Below are 19,697 nucleotides of genomic sequence, written 5' to 3'. Positions count from 1 at the left end.
TGATTCTGTAAGGCATAGGAAAGGTGGGATGAGAAAGAGAAGGGAAAACTCCTCTGAGGACACCTCGTCCTTTTGCCAGCCCTTTTTCTGTGTGAAATCCTGTACTGCATGTGGAGTGCATTAGTATTGTAAATCCTTATAAATGTCTGATAAAAGAATCAACCTGTCAAATAAATGAAAGTCTCCATATGCCAGATACAGAAATGCAATCTGAAATCCTTTTAAAGAGAAGCTGATAAATAGTGGGAATCCAGAGTGTCAGCAGAGATAGAGCTCAGATCCCTCTGCTGCCTTTAATCTGATCTCCAGGAGAACTGTAGTAAGAAAGGTCACAGGGCCCGCAGGCCATTGAGATGTCATAGAATCATCAATGGTTTGGGTTGGAAGGGACCTTAAAGCTCATCCAGTTCCAACCCCCTGCCACTGGCAGGGACACCTTCCACTAGAGCAGCCCTATCCAACCTGCCCTTGAACGCTGCCAGGGATGGAGCAGCACTGCTTAATGTCCTCTGAGATGGGAGGGCTGTGGCAATGCAGGAGGGTGCTGACAGCAGTGCAGGCTCCACATTGGCATTAGAAACCTCCACTGTGCAACCCCAAGGTACATTTCACCCAGCTCAGATCAGTTTGCAAGTGTCCACTGACCTTCACACCGCAGGGAGACCCTTGTCGCACATCCCTGGCTGCCCCACTGGTGCACAGTGTTTGCTATGGCCTTACCAAGGTGTAGGAACAAATACAGAGAGACTGGGATAGGAGGGCTGAAGCTGCCCCTTTCCCACCTCATGCCACGTCTCTCAGGCAGTGTTTTGTATCCCCTGCAGTCAAGGATAAAGTGGGCTGCTGGCTATTAAGACATTTGGCAGCTGGCATCACAAAGGATTTGCAGCTTGGTCTTTGTCCAACTTCCCTGAACTCTGCTGGATCAGCCGCTCGCTGTGCTGAACATCCCTGTGTTCTGCCTGGGAGCTCTCTCATCTCAGGGATGCAGGTTTGATCCTGCCTGGTCAATGGCTGGGGTAGTTGTGCTGCTGGAACAAGGGAAAAACAAACACACACAGAAGGGGAGCCCAAATTAAAGCTGCTCTTGGGATGTGAGTGAGGAAGGGCTGGGATGTTGTGGCTCGTGTGGAAAGGACAGGACATGAGAAGAAACTTTCATGATAAGAAGCATAACTTTCAGTAACTCATTTCTTGTCCAAATTGTTGTAGATCCAATGCACAACTGTCATTAAAGACCATGTTTCAGCTGAGTTTAGTTTTGCTTTTAGTGTTTGTTGTGTTTGGACCCCTCTGGCGTTACCTCCTGCTTCCTCCCTTGGCTAATGTGCCTTGTGAGTCCAGCCAGCTCCCCTTCTGCTTCTCTTTCATTCTCTTTTGCTTCTATGTGCCTTTTCAAAACTCAGTTTCCCCCTTTTTTTCCCCTGCCTTTCTCCTTGCTGTGGTCCCTCTGCCTTGCCAGGGCACCTCCTGGTATCAGCACCATGCTGCCCAAGCAAACAACGGCATCAGCCTGCAGGGCTGAAAGGGACCGCAGGTATTCATCTGTTCCTCATCCTGCTTCATAGAGGGTCAGCTTCATTTCTGCCTTTCCTACAAGTGTCTAGGATCATTTTGAAGTTTCCCATGACAGAGACTCTGCAGCCATTGAAGGCAGCCTCCTCCAGAGCTCAAATACTGGGTTTCTGTAAATCAGTGTCCAGTCGCAGGACTGCATATAACTGGACATCTTTAGATGATGCCTTTCACCTTCCTCCCCAGCTCTTGTGTCTCTATGATATATTATCACTCTAGCAGAATAGCTCTTCAGGACTCAGCCCCACTGACATTTGGGGCAGCATCACAGAGCCTTGATGCCCTCACAGGTTCTGAGGAGGCTCAAAATCCCGTTTCCCAGTGGCTTTTGAAAGCAGGCCAGATGCTCAGCCAGAGAAATCCAGGAGGTGTCAGAGTTCTCTGCAGAGGGAATTAAGGCAGGGGGGAAAAAGGAAGGTAATGTCCTTTCAGGTAATTCAAGGCAGTTCACTTTAACAAACAGAGATGCGATGCCTCAATTTGCTTTGATTTTGTGTCATATTTATAGAACAGAATATAATGAAAAAAAATAAATGGAAAGTAATTTCCAAATGAAAACCCAAAATGTTTCACTTGTGAAATGTTGAAAAAGGGCATCTCAACCATTTCACAATGATGCTTTCAATCTCTTTCTTTTTTTTTTCCAAGGCAAGAAATGCATTGAAAACAATCCTCATCTGCAGAACTTTTCCCCAAATTGACTTTATTTTCAGTGAAATTCGCATATCTGTAAAGGGTTTTTGTTAAAAATATATATCCAAGGATCTTGAACATTAATTTGTTGTTCGGCCTCAGAGCACTTCCGAGAGGTAGTTAAGCGTTATGATCCTCATTTTGCAGAAAGGGAATCTGACTCATAAAGAAACATAAAATGCAATTGAGTTCCCACTTACTTCAGTGGAAGAATTGACGTACCCAAGGTCAGAGAGAAAGTCAATAGCAGAGTTGAGGGGGGAAAACAGGAGTATGGAAACCAGTGGCTGTTCTACAACCATCAGGCACCCCATCATGCAGAGGGAGCAAAGTCCAGAGTCAGCAGTGTCCACTCCATTAACCCTTTCCTCAAGCTGGAAGGCAGAATGAAACCAGCCCCAAAATCAGAAAGGGACTGAGATTTTTCCTTCTCAAAGACGTACGGAGCCATGATTCAGCTGCTGTGTGTTGGATCCCATTGGTTTCTGAGCAGTAGACTATGCCTATTAACTTCCACAGGAGGTGGACCAAGCCCTCTGAACTCTTGTGGTTTAACCTGTAGTTATAGGTTTCTGCACCAGACCAGCTCCTCTGCTCATGCCTCAGGAAGAAAGAAGAGAACAAAGCTGTCAAAAGGCAGTCATGTTTTATTGCACTGCTGAATAACTTATTTCTGTATTAACTTTGAAATCTGTAGAGTTAAAGGTAGAATGTACCTGGCATTGAAAACAATGTATTAATGTAGAAAACACCAGGTTTTAAGATATCATCTTCTCAGTCCCTACAAGCTACTGTGCCTTACAGGCATGGCTGTTAAATCCCTTGTGACCCTGGACTGATGCATTGTGTGTGGTGACACAAATCACAGGATCATAGAATGGTTTGGGGTGGACCTTAAAGCTCATCCACTTCCAACCACCTGCCACGGGCAGGGACACCTTCCACTAGAGCAGCTTGCTCCAAGCCCCATCCGATGTGGCCCTAGTGTAAATATCCCAGCCTCCCTGTGCCTCATGCTGGCAGCCATCCCACAAACCACCTAATGCTTGTTTCTCTGCCACCCAGTGATTGTGCTGGCTGCTTTCCCCATCCAAAGGAGGGCCATGGGTTTGCAGACACCAATGTGATGTCCTGCAGTGGTAGGGCAGGGAAGTGGGCTTCAATAGAGAGCGAAAAAGAGCTTTTCCCCCTCCGCCTGCCCCTATGTGATCATGTGCATTCCTCTGCACCTACAGCCCTGCACCACCTCCTCTCCACCCAGAGCTGTGCAGACAGCATTCAAGTGGCAGCTCAGCCCTCCTGCATTTACCTTTGCTCCATCACTTAAATTGGTCACGGGTTACTGCAGCAAAGACACGTTTTATGCTCTCCCTTCCCCCACCCCGTCATTTGGATTCACATAATCAAGCGTCTTGAAGCTGAAATTGCTCATAGAAAAATAATTTGAAATTGGTTCATTAATGCTCATTTACACAGAATTCTTAAATATGATAAGAACATGAGAGCAGAAGAGAATGGATCTGAATGAGAGGAGGAGGAGGTTGAAAGCAACTTTCCCGTAATTGTGAAATCTTGTGTCTAAATATGTTTAGACATTGTGAAAAGTCAATTTAAGAAGCTAGGATACATACAGCCACAGCAAGGGAGGAGATATCTTAGAGAATGCAGGCATCCCGTAGCTAAAGCTTTTTTGTTTCCCTGCATGGCACAGGAGCCTGATTCTGTGCGGTATCCCCTTGACAATCAGTAGCTGCAGCCTAAGTGGAGAAATGGGATGAGAATGGTGTCTTTCATAAGTAGGTTCATCTTTCACATGCCCATCTCTATTTGGCAACAAGAGAGGACAAAACAACAGGTCCCTCCCTCCAGTGCTTGGAGCTGAGTTACACCAGCTGAGGGGCTTTGTATCACATCAAGTCAATGATCTGTGCTGTTGTATGTCACTGAAGGAGCTGGCCCGGGAAATACATCAGCCCTGCGGTGTTAGCCACTGTGGCAGCTGAGAGATGAGCTCCTACATCTCCAATCCATTTGTTGTCTTATTCTACATCATAATGAACCAGTGATGCTCTAAATGGAGAATACTGTCCCTGATGGTGGCCGTGTACTTCTCGGAAGGAATTAAACTGCTCAAACACATCTAATTGTACAGTGGCTTAACAAAAAGATCCTCTGGCAATTACTTCCTGAGTTAGGCACTGATCAACTTGCTTACACCATGAAGCACGAGGATTGATAGCCCTTGTAATTTTATTTAATAAAGATCAATTTAAATAGTCTGCCTTAAAAACAAAGGGAAGGTTAATGAAGGTAGAGTCTTAAATTATATAGATCCCAGCTCTGATTTTCATGCTAACAGAAAACAGATCAATGGCAACTGTGCAGTATAATTGGAAATGTAAGAAAACTGAACAGAGCCATACTGTGGAAAAGGTAATAAATACTGCTGGCAGACTGGAATGGGGGCTATCAGAGGAGGATAGCACTGCACAGAAAAAAAGATGAACTAAAGTCTTGCCAGAGAAGAGGCAGGAGAGGTCAGACTGCAATTCAATCAGTGGGAAGCATGGTCTCTTCTGTATTACTTTGCCAAGTCATATCAGGAATTGAAGCACAACAGAGTCTACATCAGGCCTGATTCACCATTAGAGCAATGAACATCTGAAAGTAAGCACGCATGTATCTTCTCCGAGCATCAGTCAGGCTGGGGAACGCTCCTGCTCCAGGCATAATTGTTTCCTGGCATGAAAAGCCACAGAGCTGCATCAAGGACTTGGGAGGAGATGGAGAGCAGCCCGTGCAGGAGTGAAGAGCTGCAAAGAGCTGTGTTTTCACATGCAGTGAGGTGGTTGAGGCTGGTGGTGGTGGAGAAGGAGATAACTCGGGTTAATATCACCCCATGACGACACGGCGCCGTGTTAACGCAGCGGCAGCATGGGAACAAGATCCCCGCTCGTAGATGTCAGGATGGTTCAGAGCTCACCAATGTGCTGCTGTGCTCCAGCGTGCCATTACCCTGCAGTGCCTGGCTGCTGGGTGAGTATTCCTGCTGCAGCTAATGAGGGGGCTCATTAGCAGCCTGCACACCCATTGATCAGACTTGCACACTCAGGCACGGGAACCGCGCGTATGTTTGGTCCTGAGCTTGCTTGCTTCTTCTTGAAGGGTGTGCTCAAAGTAGTTGGAGCCATCCTGCCCTGAGAAATAGAGGACCGATACTGGTTAATTACTAATAAAAGGTGTCTTCTGTCTGATAAGCTGGGCACTGCTTATTTTTCTGACTTGTGGAGGCATCTCATACTAAATCAGACTGTGACGTTCATTACAATTGGTCTTTGTCAAGCTTGGAGAAGTCCCTTAAAGTCTCATCAAAGCAATCTGTGATGCAGAGGTTGTTGTCCAATCTTTGTGTTAGCAGATACCTAAAGAGATATGTTCATGTAATGAGAAATCCGTATCTTTATCAAGGGGATCACTGGAGTGCCAGGTACTAGGGTGTTTCTGGCTTTTTGGGGATTGACAGATAAGTCAGCACAGGCAAACTTCAAAAGGTTGATAGCTAAGAAGAGCTTAGCATGTGGTATGGCTATCTCCCTGTCCTCAAGGCAAGAAATGGCATGGGATCAAACCCTCTTATTAGTATTTCAGCATAGACAGCCAAAACCTGACTGCATGAAAATAAAGCAGACTAACTCTCAATCACATATTTTCTGATCACAGCCATCATTCAGAGTTCATATTAGACATCATATTTGGGTTTGTTCTCATTTTATCTGGAGTAAATGCTCAAGCATCCCTCTGTTCCACACATACAACAGGCTTGCTCTTTAGCCTTCACCAGTGAGCACCAGGATTAGGTTCCCACTGCAGATTCATACCTATGTGAGAGACTTGCTTTTTCTGTCTCTTTACTCTCTCTGCACTTGTGTGACACGAAAAGCTCAGTTCTCATCACTCCACAGTCCCTGAGTATCTTTGGCATGCAAGCCATCTGTAACATCCCCTATTGCCTTGCATGAGAGGTAGCCAAAACTTGAAGTAAAATGAAATGTATGCTAGTTACATCACTCCACTGCAGCTGCAGAAATACTGCTTCATCTCTTTACCAGCTATGGATGTTGATAAAGAATGCAGATGTTTCCAAAGTACTGAGACAAGCTCAAAACGCAGCTGCCTTTGGATCTTGACTCTGCCATCACTTGCTGTTCAAGGACTGTCCAGACTTAAGTTTTGGGATGTAACTTCCTCAGAACATCCTGATCTTTCATTTCAAGGAAAAAGGAATTCACATCTGAGGTGAGGGAGATTTTGGCTTTCTCCTCCCTGCTTGCTCTGATCAAATCTCAGTAAGTGCTTTTCTCTCTCCTGTTTTAATTTCAAAACTCACAATCCCCCAAATTGTATGCAAGCAGCCTCCAAATGCCTCCCCAGCCTTTATAGTCAGGGGAAAGAAATGAGCACCTGCAGGGTATAGTCAACAGCACCTCATGTTGCAGAATGCCAGTGGAAATGACAGCAAACAGGGGAAATATCTTCTGCTTGCTTCAGTCGCTACCGGAGGGCTCTGGATTGTATCACCTTCTTTTAGCAGAATACTCCTGTCCTTATCTCCTGGCTGTTTGCACAACCACTAGGCAATTGGGTGAGTCTTTCAAGAAACAAAACCTAAGTGTGTGACCACAGAAGGACCTTGCCTTGGTCTACTTGATTCATCTAAAAGTTAAGTCATCTGTGCCTCATCTTGACACCAATGCACCCTGTTAGTCAACGGAGAACACCTCAAAGTGCTATTTCTTTCTAAGAGGGTACCTGAGGAGGATGATATGAATATAGAATCACAGAACCACAGACTGGTTTGGGTTGGAAGGCACCTTATAGCTCATCCAGTTGGGCAGGGACCCCTTCCACTAGAGCAGGTTGCTCCAACCTGGCCTTAAAGTAAATATCCTTACATGGAAAACTTAAATAGACATTGACAAGCACACATAAATATTCCTATGAGGGATCTACCACTTTTACTGGCAAAACCTGCAGTCTGAAAGATCTATTTGAGCTTTGTCGGCTAGACTGCTCTCACACCTGCATAAATCAATGGGAATAAGTGCACTGAAGTGAAAGGAGTTATTCCAGTGCTAAGCAATGCAAAAGCAGTACAAGACAGCTCTCTCTAATACTTCTCTGTCTGCTGCCCAGACATTAAATATTCTTCTATGGGTAAATCCTAACAGCTTTAATCCTTTCTGACTTCCAGCACTGCACTCGTGCCTAGGGGAACGGTGACCAGGGAATCTGGGAGTTGGGCTGCTGGTCAGGAGCGTGTCCCATTCCCCAGCCAACACGTGCCTCTGTTTGTGTCAGCATCCTGCTGCCACTTGTGCCCTCTCATAGCATCTGAAGAAGTTCCCGTTATATCCCCTCAGTGCTTATTCTATTCCAATCCCAGCAGATGGTTGTGTCCCACTCCCTATCCTTCTCTTTTCCACTTCTCTCCGTCTCCGCTTGTTGGCACAACTTCTCCAGCATGTCTTGGAAACTTTCAGCATTTCAGTGGCTCAGCACATCACCTGGATTTGTCCCTTCAGAGCTATCCAAGGAAATCTTTGCTTGGGGGGCACAGCCACATGTATCATCCTGAGTGTATCATGGTTAGGGGGATATAGTGAAAAGAACCTGTGTGGAGGAGGGATGTCTTTCAACACATCCATTTACTGGTGAAAGAAATATGGCAGGAAGAGGAGGAGGAGGAGGAGGAGGAAAAGAAGTTCATTAGCTGTGTAAGCTCTGGAAAAAAACAATATTAAAGGAGTTAATGTCCTTTAAATCCCAAGGCTTCTTCCTTGCTCTTACATGTGTGTGTTCACTAATGCATAGGTTCCTACTGCACCCCGAACTCAGTGAGATGCAACAAACAGGCCTGGTGGGGGGAGCAGGGGACACAGCACCTCAGAGAAGCTGTGGCTGCCCTATCCCTGGCCATGTTCAAGGCCAGGCTGGACACAAGGGGCTTGGAGCAAGCTGCTCTAGTGGAAGGTGTCCCTGCCCGTGGCAGGGGTTGGGACTGGATGAGCTTTAAGGTCCCTTCCCACCAAACCAATCTGTGATTCTGATCTCCCCTATACCCACTCTGTAGCTCAGGAAAACTGCCCATAAACAACCCTGAAGCATGTTAGAAAAGCCCAGTGGACCACAGAAACACAAAGCTTTCACATTAGGGCATCTGTGTCCCTCTCTAACATCCCCCCCCCCCCCCCCAGCACTGACAAATATTTGACTGCCTTACAAATCTGCAGGCATAGTCCCTCCTGACGTACCCGTCTCCATTGCATTTCACTCTATTAATAATCAGCTGGCCTGGGAGATCATTCGCTGTTTGCAATGCAGTGATAAGTGCATACTCTGGACAAACAGAGCTTGTTAAGGAAGACTTTTAGGTCTTCTTGCTGGCCTTGTTGCTAGGGAACTGGAAAAGCTACTGAAAAGCTGCTTGAGTGTGGTGGAGTATATTGCTGGCAATCAGTGTCACTTGCCCTAGGTGATAGCCTGCAGCCTTTAAAAGCACTAGAACTTACCTCAGTGCCATCACGTTAGTACTGGAGATGTGAGGACATGCAGTTAATTAAGTGGCCTGTGTTTGGATGCTTGGAGCTCATAAGGCCACTGCAAATATGGCCACTTCAAAGGAGGAATGTTTAAGACAAAATAGGCTGGCTATACGAGTTGCTGGCCTGGCTCATTATAAGTCAATGCTGATCAAGGTGTGAGTTTGCAGCAGGGGGATAAACATCTCTCATGTGTGTCTGCAGTACTGGCATGGCCCCTCAGTCTCACGCTGTGTTCCTAGGTGTGCAGGGTGGCAGCTCTCCTCACTTGGAGTCACCACGTTCACCCTTTAGTCATGACAATGTTCACCCTTCACACATGTCCAAGTCCTTCTCTATAGGATATATATGCACCTTAATCTTATTACTATCTGGCTAATAGTTTGTGTTGATTAACTAACAGAATTATGGCTAGAAGAGACCATGAAGACAGTGTGCCAGTGTGCCAAACTGTTATCTAGTTACACCCAGATACCGTGTCTTCACAGCAAAGACTTGTGCTAGGCAGGGGATGCCTCTGGTCTTGACATGAGAACAGTGATGGTTCAGAGCCCACTTCTTCCTTTCTCTCCAAAGGTGAACCAAAGCTATTGCTGTTCTATTCCCACTTAGTTGCCTGTCATTTAGTTTATGGCTGTTTTTCCTTGCTGGGCTTTCCTTTAGTACCTCAAACTCCCCAGGACTTTCTCTACACAGAAGCTGTCAGATTGCTCTGAAGTGCTGCTCTGTTGTTGGCTGAGTGAGTTCAACCCCCAGAACTAGAGGACTGCTTCATAAAAGCCATCCAAAACTGATGGCAACCTTTCTGATGGTGCAAAGCACACTGTATCCATCAGCAGATATGTCTTCGTATGGAATCTTCCCCCACTGGCATAGGGTGAAGGTGTCTCACCCACCCAGGCTGCCTGCGTTCCCTCCCTCTCGGAGCTCAGTGGCATGAGCTCTCCTCCCTGTTCCTTGAATGAAATTAAGGCTTTATTGCTTGCTCAGAGGAAATGAAAACAAAACACAGGTGCCATGCAGTAAAAGGAGATATGAGGAGGGAAAGTGTGGCATTCAAGGGTGTAATAAATGTGTTTACTGTTGTGCTGTCTGCTCCCAGGACTGGGTATCAACAAAGACACAGCACAAGGAGAGGAAAGGGAGATTAAGATGATACTGAATACTTGAAGGGATGCCAGCCTCACCACTAGAGCATACTTTGGTTAAACAAAGCAAGGGATGTAAATTCAAGAGGTTTGTATACTCAGATTCAAGCTGATGCAAGTGTAATAGACCTCTCCGTCATGTTCCAAGCAGAACCATTGTGTAGCAAAAAGTTTCTCTCTCAAGGCCAAACTTACCCTGAAAGAAGTTGTGCACGAAGACTTGCACAAAGGGAAACTGCTGGAGCACTGCAGATGCCCTGAAGGATTTTACTTGTGTTCTTGGTGGTCCTCTAGAAGATTCGTGTAAATACATCAGCACTTCAGGGCATTAAGTGCCCCATGTGCATAGCTCCTACTCCCAGTGCTTTGTCATCTGAGAGGCCAGTGCCTCCTTAAGCTGATAGCGTGTAAGGACAAGACCAGACGTGATTTTATCAGAGGTTTCATTCACCCTTATAAACATCCCACTGGAAATTTATATTCATGACTGTGTTGCCCACGTACTTCCAGCCATCCTTCTGCTGCTTAACATGGAACATGTCTGAACTGAAATAAAGCTGTCAGTATTCACTGTGCTCCCTTAACTCTGCCTTTTAGTTGCCAAGGCTTCCCTTTACTGTGGTATCTGGGAACTCAGCAGTCATGAATACACACCATCACTACAATGCCCCTGAAGGGAGATGGGGCAATACCACGTTGTTATATGGATTGGGCACTTAGGCACAGAGTGGATGTATCCACTTCCCTAGGGTCAGGGTATCCAAAATACTCCAGTCCTATCTTCTTTCAGGGCTATTTTTCAAAGGCCTTTATTCTGCAGAGGTCTCAGCCAGAAGGGTAAGGATGAGAGAAGAAACTCTAAAGGCACCAAAAAGGTGATCTTCACCATGCACTTCTCTCAAAGTCTGACCCCTTCCCACCTCCAAAACCTCAAGCTATGGAAGAGCAATGCCTGGCTATGTAACAGGTTCATGGTGGAGAGTTGCTGGAAGGAGCTGGAAGCTGGTGTCCACATAGCAGAGCTGTCACCATCACAGTTCACGTTTCCCCACACGCCTTGTCCTGCTCTGCAGTATTCCCATGAATTTACCCAAGCAGCAGGCCCTGCTTTGTGCTATGAAGATCAAAGAGTAGGTGTCCAGAATGAAAAGCTCACAGTTACCATGAGGCTTGCCTCTCAACATGCTGGGAATAGAAATGTGGCAATCAGGCTTTGGGATGAAATCATATTGGACATGCTGGCTTAATCTCTAAAATATGAAATTGTAAGGGAAGAATTACAGCTAAAAAGCATTTTACATTTTAGAAAGCTGCTCTGACCCGTGCTGGATCAGGAAAGAGGAGAAAGGAGGGGGGAAAGTCTGTGGGATGCAAAAGATTACAGCCAGTTGGGTTGGGAGAGAAAATAAGAAATCCATCATCAAATAAACAGCCTCCTGCTCCTGTCCTGCGCTGCGTGGTTCTGTTTGAAAAGGAAAGGGCTGAGTTTGTCTTATTTCAATTCTCAGGATCAGATTATTTGCTACTTGCAAATATCTGGATGTTATTTGCAAATCTCCCCAAAGCTTCATGTATTTTAGCCTAACTCAGATGTTCATTTCGCAATCATGCTTAGGTGGGATACAGTGCAGCACTGAGTGAGCTGCTCTCCCGATATACCTTTATTTAGCCAGGCCATTGGAGAGCAGAAACAATAGTCCATAGCTAGCCAGCTGCAAAAGATGAATAACAAGCAGAATAAATGAAGAAACAAGCAATTTGTGGGTTCCTTGTTGAAAAACATTTGCAATTCAATGCCTATTTCCTAATGCACATCCCAGAACAGATTCTCGCCATTCTGTGCTGTGGGCTGCAAAAAAAATCCCAAACCCTGAAAGTTTTGGAAGCTTTGTGTTATTCCCATGTCACCAAGAAGAGAGGACAAGGACGAGGACAAGGATGCTGAATGATGCCACCCTGATGGCCTCCTTGAGTTTCTTAGTGAACACAAAAGCATGGCAGATTGCTGTTGCAATGCTTGAACTGCATCTTGACTATATGGCAGAAAACTACCAAAAGCAGAGATTTAAGAGACCCTTCCCCTGCTTCACTTGCCAGTAAAAGTTTTCCCTCTTCGTTGTTCAGTATTGTGTCAGGCACTAAAAATACAGGAATGTTGAGTGCTTCTCAGCTTTCAAATATTCAACACACTCATTATTTTTGCAGGATCGTGGGTGTTTATGGATGTCACATCCAGGAAGATTAGTCCTGAAGTGCTTATAAACCATGTAAACACTGTCACATAACAGGATATGGAATAAGGTCTCCCCCATGAGCCTAACCCTGGGCAAAGGGGTGATGGATGGACTGACCCTTTAGGCCATGAAAACCACCCCATTATCTTCCTCACTGAGAGGAGGATGGATTAAAGGCACTCAGTGAGGCTCAGCAGGAAGCTAAGTTTATTAACAAGGAGCAGGAAGCACATTGTGTGTAAGAATCTCTCTGCTCTTGTACCTGGAGGGAACATTAGCACTTATCAGCCTAATATTTCACTGCAGTCTTTCTTTCACAGGCTCTTGCTTCCTTCTCCTCACACAATAGCCTGATCGCACTGACAGACAATCGGAAAGATGTGCCCAAAAAGCTTCTAATTTGGATGATTTTGGGGGATTCATTCTCATCTGGCCAGCCTGATGAGAAGAGAGGAAAGAAAATAAACAGTAAGTGAAACACGGTCAGGCTAAAACCTGTGCATTAGGTCAAAAAAGGAACAAATCTCTGCAGGATTCCGAGGGGCGATTCTGTTTTAGTGGTGTTTTTATGTACCAAGGGAAAGGTTAATAGAAGGTCTGAACAGAAAGGTTCATAGGAAATTGTCATCTGTATGTATTTTCTTTTTGAAGTAATAGTTTGCAGGAGCCAGGGGAGGGGGTAAACCAGGAAAGGCCAGAGGTAAATTGAAGGTAGAACAGTTTGGAAGAACTTAAAATCAGAGAATGCAGCTTTGGAATGGAATGGACTCCTGAATGATGCCAAATTTTGCCCCAATTTTGTTTTGGAGGAAAGGAAAGGGGAAGAATGCTAAAAAAAATACCATTGGGAATAACACATTCTTATTTTTGTTCTCCAAATTAATTTTCATTTAAACCCATTTTTCTAATTGAAATGTCTTAAGGGCTGTCCATAAAATAACAACGAATCTCAACCACTGCTGATCTAGAAAGTCTGAATTACTACTAAATGAATCCCTGGGGGGTAGATTTCCTTTTGCAAGGAATGAGGTAGGTTTCCATGCTTGGTTCTAAACCAGTCTGGAAGTAAAGGTAAAACCAGACAACGCTGGGCAAAGCCCAAATCCCATCAGTTGTCCAGGGATGGTCTCTGCATTGAGCAACACCAGAGGAGGCAGCTGCTGGGTCTGAGCTCCTCTCCAATTGGATCTCAAGAGCAAACTACTCTCATGTTAAAGGGCTTCTTTGACAATCAATAAATCAATCTGAAAGCTTGATTTATGTTTTGTTTAACATCATGTCTGTTGGACTGATCAGACCAGAAGTTCTCCTCACCCCATATCTTGTCCCGAAATAGAATGGATTTTCCAGGGAAAGGAGATAAAAAACAATTCCTGGATAGAATGATTTTTCCAATCACATCGACTCAGCCCTGGCAATGAGCCCTTTAGGGATTTCTTGATTTAGAAATTGGGATCTAATGGAATGTCAGCAGCTATTGGAGTTCTGCTGGGCTCTGAGGGCTTCACACTGCTCTAGGGTGGGTTCCCTGCAAGGGGCAACCTGTCTCATGATGATCTGTATCATGGGCTGCAGGGGAGTCTCTGTTTGGTGCCTGAAGCACCTCCTTCCTCCTTCTCCCTGACCTTGGGGCTGCAGGGTCTGTGTGTTCCCTGTCTATTCTCACTCCTTGCTATGGCTGCAATTGCTGCAGCATGGTCAACTGGCATTGGTTCTGTTGGACATGGGGGAACCTTCTAGCAGCTTCTTACAGAATCCACCCCTGTAGCCCCCCTCCTATCAAACCTTGCCTTGCAAAGCCAATAAAACAATGTTCCCAAGACTGACACTGGACCCATTTGGCTTAATATGCAGCCATGAGCAATAGAGAGCTGCAGCAGCATCTCTTCCCCACCAGCGCAGGGGCACAGGACAGCAGTGAGGCTGAGTTACGGAGTAGACTTCATTGTAGGCTGGAGAAACCAGTGCTCCCATTTCCTTCTTTGGGATGTGACTGATACTGAACCTGCCTTAAATCTGTAGTCAAACTCTAAACTCTTCTTGCTCTTAACAGTTTCTCCTCATACAGGTGTATTAAGCCTAGGATTGCAGAGAGATGCTCAGGAAAACGTGTTCCTCAGCCAGGAGGGTTGCCATAGGAGAGCATTGCCATAGGGTCTGCAAGCAGTGCTGCAGGGTTGTTTGTGCTTATGTTTGACAAAGGCATGTACATGTGACAGGATAACAATTCATCTTAGAAATTAGAAAGAAGCCTTAGAAAGATCTGCTTTCAGTGAGCATAGGGATATGACTTACCAGTTCATTGTGATGGGGTTCCCTGGGATTGGGTGCTCACTTTGGAAGCTGTGTGCTACATTTCTAAGATGGTTTACCCAATTTCCCAGGATATTGTGTCACATCAGCAGAAATTCTACATTATGCAGCTCTTAAGCAGCAGAATTTGACATTTCCATTCAGCTTTAAAGGGAGTAGCGTTGGTTCTTCTGATCCTGAGACTTGCCAATAACTCAGGAAAAGCAGGCTAAGCCAAACTATAGATACAGCAGTTTGCTGCTGGCAGGTTACTAGCTGAGCTTTTCAGTATACATTCACAGGGAAACACAATGCTCTTCAATTAGTTGGCAAACTGCAGCAAGAAGAATAGCGCAATGTTGAGCATAGATATTTATCTGATCATTATCATGAGTTGCACTGTGAGAAATAACGACAGGTTTGCCATTGAGTTTGAGCAGAGAACGCATTTGAACGTGAGAACATAACCACTTTTGTCTTGGCAACATGGAGAGAATTACCGTGGAGAGATTAGACAGCCTCGATGGGTGGATAGGTGGGTAGGTTGGTAGGTAGAGAGAAAGGAACACAAAGAAACCTAAACAGAAGCGAGATAAATGAGGCTAGTGAAATAAAAGGAGGGTGTAAATGCCATTTCAGGGCTTTCCCCTGGTGGAACTCGGAGTGCTTAAAGAAAAAAGACATAAGGGGTTTCTCTACAAGGAGAGCTGCGAAGGCAGGAGGAGAAAAATGGGGACCCAAAAGGCCAGTGCTCGAATTAGGAGCAGGATCAAGACCGTGTTGCTCACCCCATGGTGCTCTATGAGACAGCACCGAGCACATCTAGATGATGGGAGAGCTCCACACAAAAACAGGCGAGATATTTCCTTGTGCCACTGCTCTCTGAAAGCCCAGCACAGTAACTTATCGGGAGGGAGAGGGGTGGGGAAGTGCCACCTCCCACAAACCATGGTAAGATGAGTTGCTGTGCTCCACGATGGATCATCCCCCAGCTGTCCACTGCACTTTCTGCCTGAACCGCTGCCGTCTACAGAGAATGTCAGGTCCTCGGGGCCTCGTCTCCTTGCATCTCCCCCATGATAGCGAGGGCCTGGCAAACACCTTCCCAATAAATCATTGTTATAGCAAGGAAGGGAAGAGGCAGGGAAAGGGCTTTGCAGTGATCCCAGCAGTGTTCTGCCTCTAGGAAGCACGTGTCATGGGAGAATTTCAGAATGCTTCCAGGAGCCGAGGAGGCAGATGCAAGTTAGAAACCTTTGAAGGAGATGAATAGCAGGAAGCATCTCTAAAAGACCCACAACGGCATTACTGCAGAAAAAAACAGCTGCAAAATGAGGTAATGACTCTTCAGTACTCTCCAATATGCTGGCACAAGTCCTCTGTGTTTCATCTCACAATCTATCAATGTAGCATTAGAAGATCTTAAAGTGTTTACAAGTGGATGCAGGGTGAGTCCAGTGGCCTCCTGGGGATGCTGACCTCTCTTCTGCAGGAGGCACACCAAGGCGAAGGTTGTCCTCCTCCGTGCACTCAGTAATAAAAGAACCAGACCCCACTGTGGTTTTTTCCTTCTGAGAGTCCCCTCCTGGGTCCTTACTCTAAAATTGCCTCTTGCCACATATGTCTTTCTCCTCAGATATTAAAAAATAATTAAAGATAGAAAATAAGAACAGAGGAAGGCTGGAGGAGGAGGGCAGGAGAAGGGAAAGCCCTGTCTCATTGTGCCCCTCAGGAGCCAGTACAAAATCACTGCTGCTCAACGCACAAATGACATCCTGATTTGTGAAGTGCCTGAGCTGCCTCTCCCAGTGCAGCACAACCCTACAGTGCCATTATGTCCTGCTCCTTCCCTGCCCCACTTCAAGGGGGCTGTAATCTGCTGTCATCCAGGGCAGGATAGATCCCGCCTGGAATGCGAACTTCATCGGCACAAAGCCTCAGAGGGGACTGACTTAAGCAAGTGCCTCTTCTCTATAGAAAAGGGAGCATTCTGCATGCAGGCAGCAGCAGAATAGACGGAGACCTGTCAAAAAGTGATGCATAGGCAGCTAAGTGAAGCTCAAGCATTCATAAAGAAACAATGTTATCAAAGATGAATAGCTTGAAAACTGCTTTTAGGAACATTTACACAGGGTTTCACCTCCTGGCAACACAAACGTCAATGCTGCTCTGGCAAGCTGACTCATAGCAGAGCAGGAGAGCGCTGCGGAAGGCTCACGCTTGTTCTCTCCTTCCGCACCAAGGTCTGTGCAGAGGTGTGTGTGTGTGTGTGTGTGTGCAGGGCTGGGGGTGCTGCACTGAGGGATCACCCTGAATTGGCTGAGAGAGGAGTTGTTTTCAGACTCTTTGCCATGCTTTCTTAGCGTGGAAATTCAATAATTTCATTAATTACAGAAAATAATGTAAGGTGGATCCGCCGGGCTCCTGAACAATTTGAGCTCTCTTTCGGTGGGTAATTGCCAATGACATGTCTGAGAGAAATATCACAATGATACATAACAAAGGGCAGCGCAGCTTTACAGCATAGATCTTGTTGCTATGGGAACTTGTCTTTGCTCCTATCCCGGAGTTAGATGATTTATGTATGTGCAAGGGTTCCTTTATTTTAGGGCTTTTGCAAAAGAGAAAAAACCCTATCAGGTCTCTATCCACATTTATCCACTCGGTTATCTATCCAGTTATCTAATAATTCTTTCTTTATTATAATTACATGTCTATTATAATCTTTATCCATTGCCTCATTCTTCCAAATATTCCACTCACTGCCTACTCGTTGGGGCCAGGACACAAGACAAGCTGCGGGAAGAAGGAAATGTGGGCATCAGTTACTCTTTGTGTGTACTGCATGGATGTGACTGCCGTGGAACAGTCAAGCTGTGCGTTGTAAGCCCCTGCTGCCCTAGTGATGCTCCCCGTGCCCACATGCAGCAATGTGACAAAAGCATCTCCCTTGTTTCCGAAGTTAAAGGGAATGGTGGGGCTGGAATAACCCTTAGATCTCACTCCTTGTGAATGGTCACAGAGTATGAGGCTCTCCTATAGCTGTGCTGGGCAATGAAGGCGGAGTACAAGGAGGAAATACTGGCAATCCTGGAATGAGTATCCAAATGGTTGCAGATGGAACATAACTCCCATTAAGAGACCTCTTTGGCCTGTTTGTCTTGCATAGTAAGTGGTTTCCTTGGGTGGCCAGGTGATGTTTGGCTAAAAGGTGTTAATACAACATCTTTATTCAAAACCAGGTGGGATTTGGCTGCAGCTTTTTGCTGTCTTTGCATTTCATGACTTGTTAGCCATTTCCTGGGTCAGGATGTACCTGAATTTAATAGGAGGGCTTCTTTTTGTGGGGTACTTTGGGTGCTCCAGTGGGACCATATAACCTAACTGTTCACCAGTGAGAAACTACTGAAAGCTTCACTCTCCAATTTGAATATCTTGCAATCACCAGAGGCCCATCAAAGAAGATGTTCACATTCTGGTGTGCAGAAGGATTTGCATGATTTTGAGACACAAAGCTGCTCCTGAGAGCTTCTGCCTCGAAATTCCTTTCATTCCACATTCTCTCCAGTTACATGAAAACTCCTTTAAACACGTACGTGTGCTTGTGTAGGACGTTGCATGTAACAACTCACAAGTTCAGTGCATGGGAGATGTGGCCACAAGCCATATTCAGGTCCAGATTTGTCTTTAAATCAGTCAAAACAAGACCCTGGGAAACCCCCTGGCACTTCTGTTAGGCCACAACAGCATCTAAGATGCAAAAGCGCTCTCATTTCGCCATACGCTGCAGTGCTTCTCAAGGCTACCACTTGACTGGAAGAGCGAACATGATGCCCATGACTTTAGTTCACTCGATGGCTGGAAACAGTTGTCTGCTAAAACGTAGCAGAAAGTCGGTGCTTTAAATTCGCAAGGGAAAAAATAATCACGTGAAGCACTCGATCTTGAACAGAAAGTGAGTGAGATTCCATATTTATGAGCATTCTCTTTCAGCCTAGAAATTCAGTGATCAGTGAAACGTCCCTGCTCAGGGAGCTGATTGCGCTCCTGATCTAATCAGTTCCTTGCTGCATGGAAGCCTCTACCTATAGACCTCCTGCTTGACTTTCCCCCCGCCCACCTCAGCCCAGATGTGGTGGAAGCCTCCCTCTGCCTGCTCCCAGCTGCTGGATCACGAAATGGGAACTGCGTGTGAGGTGACCCGCGATAAGACAAGCCTCGTGGCGTCTGAAGCACCCTCATCGCGTGGATGGGATGGATGCAGAAACCACTTCCCTAATTCATGCCGAAGATAAAAGTTAATCCCTTGGCACACCTGATTGACTCTTCATAACAGGGCTCTGCTCCTACCACGAGGCTGTAGTCAAGAGCAGCAGTTCCCTCCTCCCCTGCTCCCTCCCTCCCTCCCCTGAGTTTCAATTCCTTAAAGCTAATCAATATCCTTATTAATGTTCTGAAATCAATTACCCTAATAAAGCCTGGAGGGAGCCGAAGGGTTGCTATTCAGCACTCACCTTTCATTATCCTGACTGTTTATTTCCCCATTGATAGAACTGTCTGACTTTATGACAGATTATGGGTGAAACTGCAGTACTCAACACACTTGTCAGCCCTAGAGATATGTTGTGTTATTATTACTATTTCAAGAGCCTTTTGCTTACATTTCCTGGTCGCACGGATGCTTTAGAAAGAGTTCCCTGGCTTCAGTCTACTGGAATATGATAGGGAGTGCTGCAGCTCTGTGCTGCACATCAAAGAGATAATAATCTGGTTTATCTATTCAATTAGAATATTGCCCTTGGCCAATGCACTCTGCTTATGCAGAAGGGAGTGCTCTGTGATCTGCAGTGAGATTGCAAGATACATGCAGGGTGGATCACCTCGTGGTAATTCACAGCAGAAGGGGCATGCAGGAGCATCGTCCCTAGAGCATCAGGGGAGAATGGCATTTCTCCTGCAGTTAATTCCCTCTTTTCCATATAAAAGTTATGCCAAGAGCCTGGAAGGGAAAGGGAAAGAAAGACTACAATTCCCTGCAGCAGTGTGGCATCAGGGACGTGTTCCTGCAGGAGCAGGGGCATGGGGAAGCAGCTCTAAATGCTCCTCGGTCTTCTGAGCACTGAACTCAATCCCTAGCTACTGAACATGTCTACATG

This window comes from Pezoporus occidentalis, unplaced genomic scaffold (genome assembly GCF_034315485.1).
Source record: "Pezoporus occidentalis ecotype Australia unplaced genomic scaffold, CSIRO_AGI_Poc_V1 ctg114, whole genome shotgun sequence".
Classification (NCBI taxonomy): Eukaryota; Metazoa; Chordata; class Aves; order Psittaciformes; family Psittacidae; genus Pezoporus; species Pezoporus occidentalis.
Note: the sequence above shows the minus strand (reverse complement) of the source record.